Here is a 7,738-nt window from a genome sequence, read left to right as displayed (position 1 = left end):
TCACAGGGGTCGCCTAAGACCATCGGGAAAACACATATATAATTACATATTGTTTTTGTGATTAATCACTATGCTTTAATTATGTTCAATTTGTAACAATGAAAACACATCCTGCATATCAGATATTTACATGACGATTCATAACAGTAGCAAAATTACAGTTATGAAGTAGCAACGAAATAATTTTATGGTTGGGTCACAACATGAGGAACTGTATTAAAGGGTTGCGGCATTAGGAAGGTTGAGAACCGCTGGGCTAGATGGATGGGATGGGGAACGGGCTGGGCCCTCCAGGCCACCAAACGCCCCATCCTCTGCCTCGGCTGAGGGGCGGGCGCTTGGGCCTTGAACTTTCCTGTCCTTCGGAACCTTCTTGACAAAGAACTAGAGCTACAACCAGAAGGAAAAGTGGATGGGCCAGGGCCCCCAACAGGTAGTCTCAGGATAGATGTGCTGTTTTTCCAAAATACGAAACCTTTCACGGGAGCATGTCCGTGTGTCCCCCGGGGAGGCCCCGTCTCCCAGCTTCCTCCCTGCCTGGTGGCCACGGTGGCCCTCAGGACAGAACGATGTCCCCACCAAAGCCGTCAGCCACAGCAAGAAGGAGGCGGGCAAGGCTGTCCAGCGCAGGCCGCGCCTCTGCTGCCCTCTAAGGCGAAGCTCTGTCCCTGTCCGGGTGGTCAGCTGTGGTGGGGACATGTCCAACAGGGAAAGAAGGGAGGGAACCCCCACGAGCCAAGGCCGGGCAAGCAGGAAGTCCCAACGGCCGGGACCAGGAAGGCAGGGCTTGTCTGAGGGCTGACGGCGCCGAGCTCCTGCCACGGGAGGAAGGAGCGGAGGAGGGCAGGGTGAGGATGGAGGAGACGGAGCGCGGTCACCCGCAGATGGCAGCCCCGCGTCCGCCTGGGAAGGAAGCTGAGGCCGAGCTGCCCGCTTTTCTTGTCTGCCCACTTCTGCCTCCCTGTCATTTTTAAAATTTTCTTCTTCCTTTTCTTTTTTAAACTTTATTTATCTTATTTATTGCTCTGAGAGAGAGAGAGATTGACTTGGTTGTTTCACTTATTTAGGGATTCGTTGGTGGATTCTTGTAAGTGTCTTGACCGGGGATTGAACCAGCAACCTTGGCGGGTGGGGATGACACTGACCAATGGAGCTGCCTGGCCAGGGCTTTAGTCTGTCTTCCTTTTTAAATGTCTACCCGCCCTCATTTTAAATGTGTCTCCCTTGAGGCCACAGTTTTCTTTTCTTCTTCTTCTTCCTTTTTTTTTTTTTGGTTAATCTTCACCCGAGGGTTATTTTTTCCCATTGATTTTTAGAGAGAGAGGAAGGGAGGGGGAGAGAGAGAGAGACAGAGAGAGAGAGAGAGAGAGAGAGAGAGGGAGAGAAACATCGATGTGAGGGAGACACATCCAATGGTTGCCTCCTACACGCGCCCGACCAGGGGTTGGGGATCGAGCCTGCAACCCAGGTATATGCCCTTGACCAGAATCAAACCCGGGACTCTTCAGTCCATGGACCGATGCTCTAACCGGCCAGGGAGAGGCCATAGTTTTCAACAGGACAGTAACTTTAAAAAAAAAAAAATTAAGAAGAGTAACTTGTAATTTGAATACTTAAAAAGGAAAAAGTATCTTCAATGGGGGAAAGCAAGACAGACATCAAAAGTGAGAGGTGTGGATCTGGAAATTTTGTTCTATATGGAAAAAAAAAAGACTTCTGACCCCTGCTGCTGTCAGAAAATGTGAACCACGACCTGCAAATTTCTATCCCAACTATCTCCCTGATGCTTGGTCCCAGGCCCACCTGGGGAGGGGCTGCACCCCAGGGGATCCCTCGACACTGCACACACAAGTCAGTAGGAAAGCCCATGGTCTCAGGCCAGGAAGTGTGGGGAATTCAGGAACTGTCTTAAGGAAGCAATTCAAAGGCTAAAAAAACTACAGGCACTAAGGTACTCATTGTGATATTGTTTGTAAAAGTGATAAGTCTAAAGTAATAGGGAAATGACTAAGTCAACGATCACTCGCTAACTTAAAGGAGTGGGCGTGGTCACCAGGCACTGAATGACACCACACACACACCCATCCATCCTGGCAACATGCCTGTGGGCAAAACAGTGCAGGAAGCATCGAGAAAATGGAAACTGCTGGACTATGGGTGCATGTGGATGTCACAATAGGACTTTTCAACGTTAGTATCTATGAAAGTTATGCAAGCAGATGATTGTTAAAATCACTTAAAACTAGCCCTGGCTGGGTGGCTCAGTGGGTTGGAGCATCAGCCCATATACCAAAAGGCTGTGGGTTGAATTCCCGGTCACGGCACATACCTGGGTTGGGGGTTTGATTCCCATTCCTGGCTTATACAGGAGGTGGCCGACTGACTTCTCTCTCTCTCTCTCTCTCTCTCTCTCTCTCTCATTCTCTCCCCCTTTTCTGTCTCTAAAGATCAGTAAAGGGCATATCCTTGGGTGAGGATTAAAAAAAAAAAAAAGAATTGCTTAAAACTAAAATGCTTGCAGAAAAAAAATAAACAAAAATTAGTAGTCCCCTGACCTCCACAAGCAAACGTACCACTCCCAATTTCAGTTGTTTCTTTGGATATTTGTCTCTACGTTTCCAAACAATAGGTTTGCACTGATATTTCGGGTTTTCAACTTTGAACTTCTTACCCTACGGTAAGTTTGTGCTTCCCTACAAGTACCCACACACACATCCTTTCGTCCGTCTTCCGAATATAGTAATGGGTCGTTTTTCGTTAGTCAAACATCAGCGCTTACTATGTAAACATTGTTCAAAGCCAGGCCACTCGGTACGCTATGATTTTATTTCCTTTCTTGTTCACCTTTTGTTATTCCTGTAGTTGATAGTTGCCTCACTTTTCATTTTCTTTGTTTTTCTATGTACGGCTATGTAGCTCCCCCCCAAACTCTCCCACAGGAGCTATAAAACTCCTTAAAATGCAGCAAATATGTCAGATGAGCCACCAGCTCCCTTCTTCTTGGAGCTACTCCTCCCGGGCCCTCGGCGACCCTGTCCGAGCGGGCAGACCGGCCACGTGGCTGCGGTGCCGGGACTTCTCTGCACTTCTCTGCACCATCACAGGCACTCCCTTCCCCGCCTGGGCTCTTGGCTGCAAGTAAAGAAGCCACCGCTCCCGGGTGAGCCAAGCAGGAGAGGAGCTGGTGGATCAGGACGGCTGGCGCCCTGGGAGGAGGCCACAGTTCCGCTGGAGGGTGAGAGGAAGGATGAGTGATCCGTACATTGGAAACAAAGCAAACAAAAGGATGAGGCGACTATCAAGTCCGGGGAAACGGACAGCCGGACAAGACGAGAAATACAACTGCGGCCCACGGTGCGAACTCCGCACTGAACGTCTGTCGGCGAAACGCCTGCCGCTGCCACCGAGCGCTGGGTGTCAGTCTGCACCCCTGCCGCTTCTGCGCCCGTCACTGCTGCAGGGACACAGTCCACCCGTCATCCCTCTCTTCTGTGTCAAGTCTGACGTCAGTGCATCTCATCAGTGGAGCCCAGGCCACAGGTCCTGGCCACGGGGGAGGCTTGGAAGGGACCGGTTCTCAGGTCCCATGGTGGGGTAAGTGTCTCTTTTTTCTCGCCACTCCCGAGACCCGGCAAGATAACAGCTGAAACACAGAAGGCCCCTTGGCAGCGGCGCCCGATGGGAACAAGGGACAATTGCACACCGCGCTACCTGTTCCTCTTTCTTGGTTTACGTTCTCATCTGACTGGAGCACAGCCTCCAGGATCTTCCTTGAAAAGAGTCACCAGGGGGGCGGAGGGGCGTGTCAAGTTTGTGAAAATTCATGCCTAAAAAATAGCTTTATTATTTTGCTTGGGATGGCACTTACAGGGTTCTGGGCTGGGAATGAATTTCCCCTGGAGGCTTGGAAGAGTGGCTCTATTGTGCTGCCGCTTCTCGTGCTGCGTGTGTCCAGTCCAATGCCATCCTGTTCTGACCTCCTCTACGTGCCCGCTTTTGTCTGTTGGCTTTTTGTAACGTTTCTCTATCTCTGGCGCTTTGAGAGTTCATAATGATGTCCTGCGGCACATCTCATTCCTTCACGTGCCGCTTCTTTTATTATTCATTGTGCTGAGCACGACTCAGAGACGCTTAACGCGGGGACTCCTTCAGTTCCAGAATTTTCTCCTGTAGTTTCTTGGATAACTCCCCCCTGCTCCGTTTCTCTCCCCGCGTTTTCTTGAGGTCCTATGGGATGGATACTGGGCCTCCCAAGCTGACTCTCTCATTTTCTTACCTTTCCTAGGAATTTATTTTTCAATCTTCCAGCTCTATCCCATGGAAATTTTTACTACTGCTATCATAGTTTCATATCCAATAGCTTATTACTGTTTTATGAATGTTCCCTTTTTTAAAACAACCATGTCTCTGACTTCCGAATCCCTTCTTTCTGTGTGTGGGGGTCTCTGTATTTTCCGGTCGAGGCCTCATGCTGTGTGCGATGACCCGCAGCTGCCGCTGAAATCGCAGAGCGAGGCACCCCAAGCTGTTTGCGCACAGGCAGGGCTAGTTGCCAGTAGGTGTCACTGCCAAGTGACGAAGTAGCAGCCTATCTTTTCAACAGGGTCCCCCCCAATGTTAGTATCCGAGGGTCATTTTTCTCATGAGGTCAATTTTCTCAGAAAGGAGGTCTTCAAGGCCCTGCGTGGAGGGTGGGGCTGAGCCAGGCTGCACGGGTCCGGGAGCCAACCAGGAGAGGGTGTCCCTGAATCCTCCCGTTCTCAGGACGGTGGGTGCCTCCTCAGCCTCCCCTGCCCCCGGCTGGCCCAACGGGAGATGGAGACCCCTGGCTATGTGGGCTGAGCAAGGCGTCTGTGGCTCTAAACACACTTGCAACCCATCTTCTTGCTTCCCAGCACCCTCTACATCAGGTCGGGGACACACTGTAGCCCCCATTCTTGAGCCTGGGGGGTAGGGGGGTCCTATGGACACATCAGCCTGTTCCCCCACAACACAGGACATTCAGTGCTCTCTGCTCGGCCTCTCTCCCCCACCTGTTTAGTATCTGTCAACATTTTTGCTCACATCCCTCCTCCTCTCTCATCCTGTTCTTTTTCTTACAGGTTTATACCTTTACTCTCGGTCTAGTGGGCTTTTGAAACAGAGCAGAAACAGACATATACATTCAATCAGTTATGCTCGTGTGGAAGTCCGCAATAATACTGAACAATAAATAAAAATCACGTTTCCAAAGATACACACAGAAGACTAGTGGGTGGGGGGGATATTCCCACAAGGAAACAGTGGTTGGTGCCGGGTGGGGGGAATGACAGGAGAGTTACGCTTGCATTTTTTTTTTCATTTTGGAAATTTTTGACAGTAAATGGGTATTCTTATCAATAAAAACATTGAGGGTTAAAAAATTATTATGAAAAGGCATCTTCTGAAACAAGTATCAAGGTGCGTAGGAGAAACTCGAATCAAGGAATTCTGGGCCAGTCTCCTGGCCTATGACACAGAGGCTATGTTTACCTGCTTTATGGGTTAAAATTCTGCTAAATATTTTGATCTTTAAAAAGAGATCCACATGTAACAAAACAAAAAAAATTTGGAAAGTACCAATGAAGATCTAGAGAAAATGACGTTAAGGGGGCCTCCAAGGATGATACCACGCTATAACCCGCACCCTTTCCATCCTGAAATGACAGTAGCGGTGCAAGCATCTGGGTAAGGAGGAAAGAGCTGCGTGCCCACAGGATACAGACGTACCCACAGAGCTTGCAAAGGGGACTGCAGCCTATGGACCTGGGAGCTCCCCAACCATACCCAGCTACTCCCAGGCGCCAGAGTGGGGTGCCCAGCCAACGCCAGTCTCCAGCCTCAGTTTCTTCACTGGCACAATGAAAGGACCGCATTCATCCTCCAAGCTAATGTTCTAGAAGCTCCAAGGAGCATCCTATTACTGATACAGTGACTGCCAACTCTCTGGAGAGACACAATGTCCCCGGTTAAGGACTCCTTGAGAAGCAAGATACCGAGTTATCAAAATTCAGCCAGTTCCTTTGGAAGAATGCCTTACTTTTTCTCTCCCCAAATAAGCCAGCCCAATTCTACCGGGACGGGGGCAAGTCAAACACCAAACACTGCAGCTGAACCATGGGCTCCAGGGCTCCCCGCAGCTCCCACCCCCTCCTGTCCCAGCAGCAGCATCCTCTCTTGGGAAGCTGGCTAAGGTCTAGTTCACTTCCCGAGTACGGGCTCTTCACACAAATTCGGGTCATTCTCTCCCTCTCGGCTCTAGTCCTACCGAACGAACGGTTCTCCTGTGGCTCAGTGGTCGGGGAGGGCGGAGGGTTACATTCCAGTGTCAACTCATCCACAAAATAACATCTCTTCTCCCAGCATCCCACTGGTCTCCTTCGCCCACCTACCTCTCTGGATCGGTCCAAGAAAGACCAGCGGCAAAGGCCCCTCTGCCTGGCAGCTCAAAGATGCGTTGGAACCAGTGAGCGTCATTCCGTCCTTGCTTGACTCTGAGGGCTCCTTATCTGTCTGGGGAGAAAGAAAAAAAAAAGGAAAGAAAAAAATGTAAGCGTCTCAGAAACCTTCTGTGCATTCTCTTGCAAAACTTTAGCTTCAACTCGACTGCTTCACCCGGGCTCCCTTCCTGCAAACCAATCGCCTCCTGCTGGGTGGGCCTTTTCTACCCTCCGCGGCCTGCAAACCCCAGCTCCCTTCGGTGGCACCGAGCAAACCACAGGAGCACGTCCAGGGCCCGAAGCAGACAAACACACACATTCAGATGACTCAGACCGTTTTTCGAGTTGTTTGCTGGTTTTGTTTGGCTTTTGAAAGCAGAGTAAGCAATCTGAGCCAAGCCTGGGTTGGAGTTCCATTCAATCGCTGCAGACAGCAGGTTCCTGAACTTGAGGTCCCCATGCAAGACCCCAATTGCATCCTAAAAGAGGACCCGGGCCAGCTCCTGGAGATGGGGAGGGTGTGGGGAGGGGCCCACCCACTGCATCCCTGGGCCACTCCTGGGAATAATCTGTCCCCAGAGAGGGAGTAAGACCTGCCCCTTACCTAACCCCAGACCCTGGGCACTGCGACCTCCACAGCAGGGAACCTCCTGCCTGGACCCCACGAGGCATGGCTGGGAGCAAGAACCCTGAACACTGGCTTCCGGGTGAGACACGAAGCCCAGTGCTAGGAGGCTGTTGGGAAAGACATCCCTTCCAAGAATGCATTTCCCAAGGACAAGCTGAAACTCCCTGCTGCCCGCCTCCGGGAGGGAAAGATACACCCCCGCCCCCAGCAGCCTGGGGCCGTGGGCGGGGATGGTCCCCTCACTCGGCATCCGGGGGACATGGCAAAGGCTTCCCACGGCACTGTCACCAAGGAGGTCAGCGCCAAGAGCTAAGGGAGAAATAACTTCCACGGATGATCGATGGAGTTAACAAGAGGACGGGGGAAAAAAAAACAAAAACAAAAACAGCAGCTCAGCCACAGGGAAATGAGACACGATCGCAGAGAACGCACTTTCGCACCGAGGGACAACAAAGCGGCAAGCGTGATGGAGCCCAGAGAGGGAAGAGTTGGAGGAGGCGAGGAAGGGATGCGCCGTCCTCAGGAATTCAGGTCAGGAAGTGCGGGGCCGGCGGGGCAGGATCCACCAGCGGGCGGGCCGGGAGTAGGCTCTTCCCGGGAGAAAGGTGGGTCTCCGGCTCCGGCGCTCACGCCCGCCAGGAACCTTCGGGTC

At 51.5% G+C, this 7,738-nt stretch overlaps 1 protein-coding gene across 1 annotated transcript in view; it reads right to left on the bottom strand.

Moving 5' to 3' along the window:
• Positions 1-6,540, bottom strand: part of PIK3CD (phosphatidylinositol-4,5-bisphosphate 3-kinase catalytic subunit delta) — a 28,531-nt gene extending 21,991 nt beyond the window's left edge. Inside the window, 1 exon segment of the mRNA XM_023746358.1 lies at positions 6,411-6,540. The gene's annotated coding sequence lies outside the window, so the exon portion shown is untranslated.
• Between the last annotated feature and the right edge of the window lie 1,198 nt (positions 6,541-7,738).

The sequence above is a fragment of the Myotis lucifugus genome, unplaced genomic scaffold, assembly GCF_000147115.1.
Source record: "Myotis lucifugus unplaced genomic scaffold, Myoluc2.0 scaffold_658, whole genome shotgun sequence".
NCBI classification, from domain to species: Eukaryota; Metazoa; Chordata; class Mammalia; order Chiroptera; family Vespertilionidae; genus Myotis; species Myotis lucifugus.
Note: the sequence above shows the minus strand (reverse complement) of the source record. Positions and strands in the feature narration are given on the sequence as shown.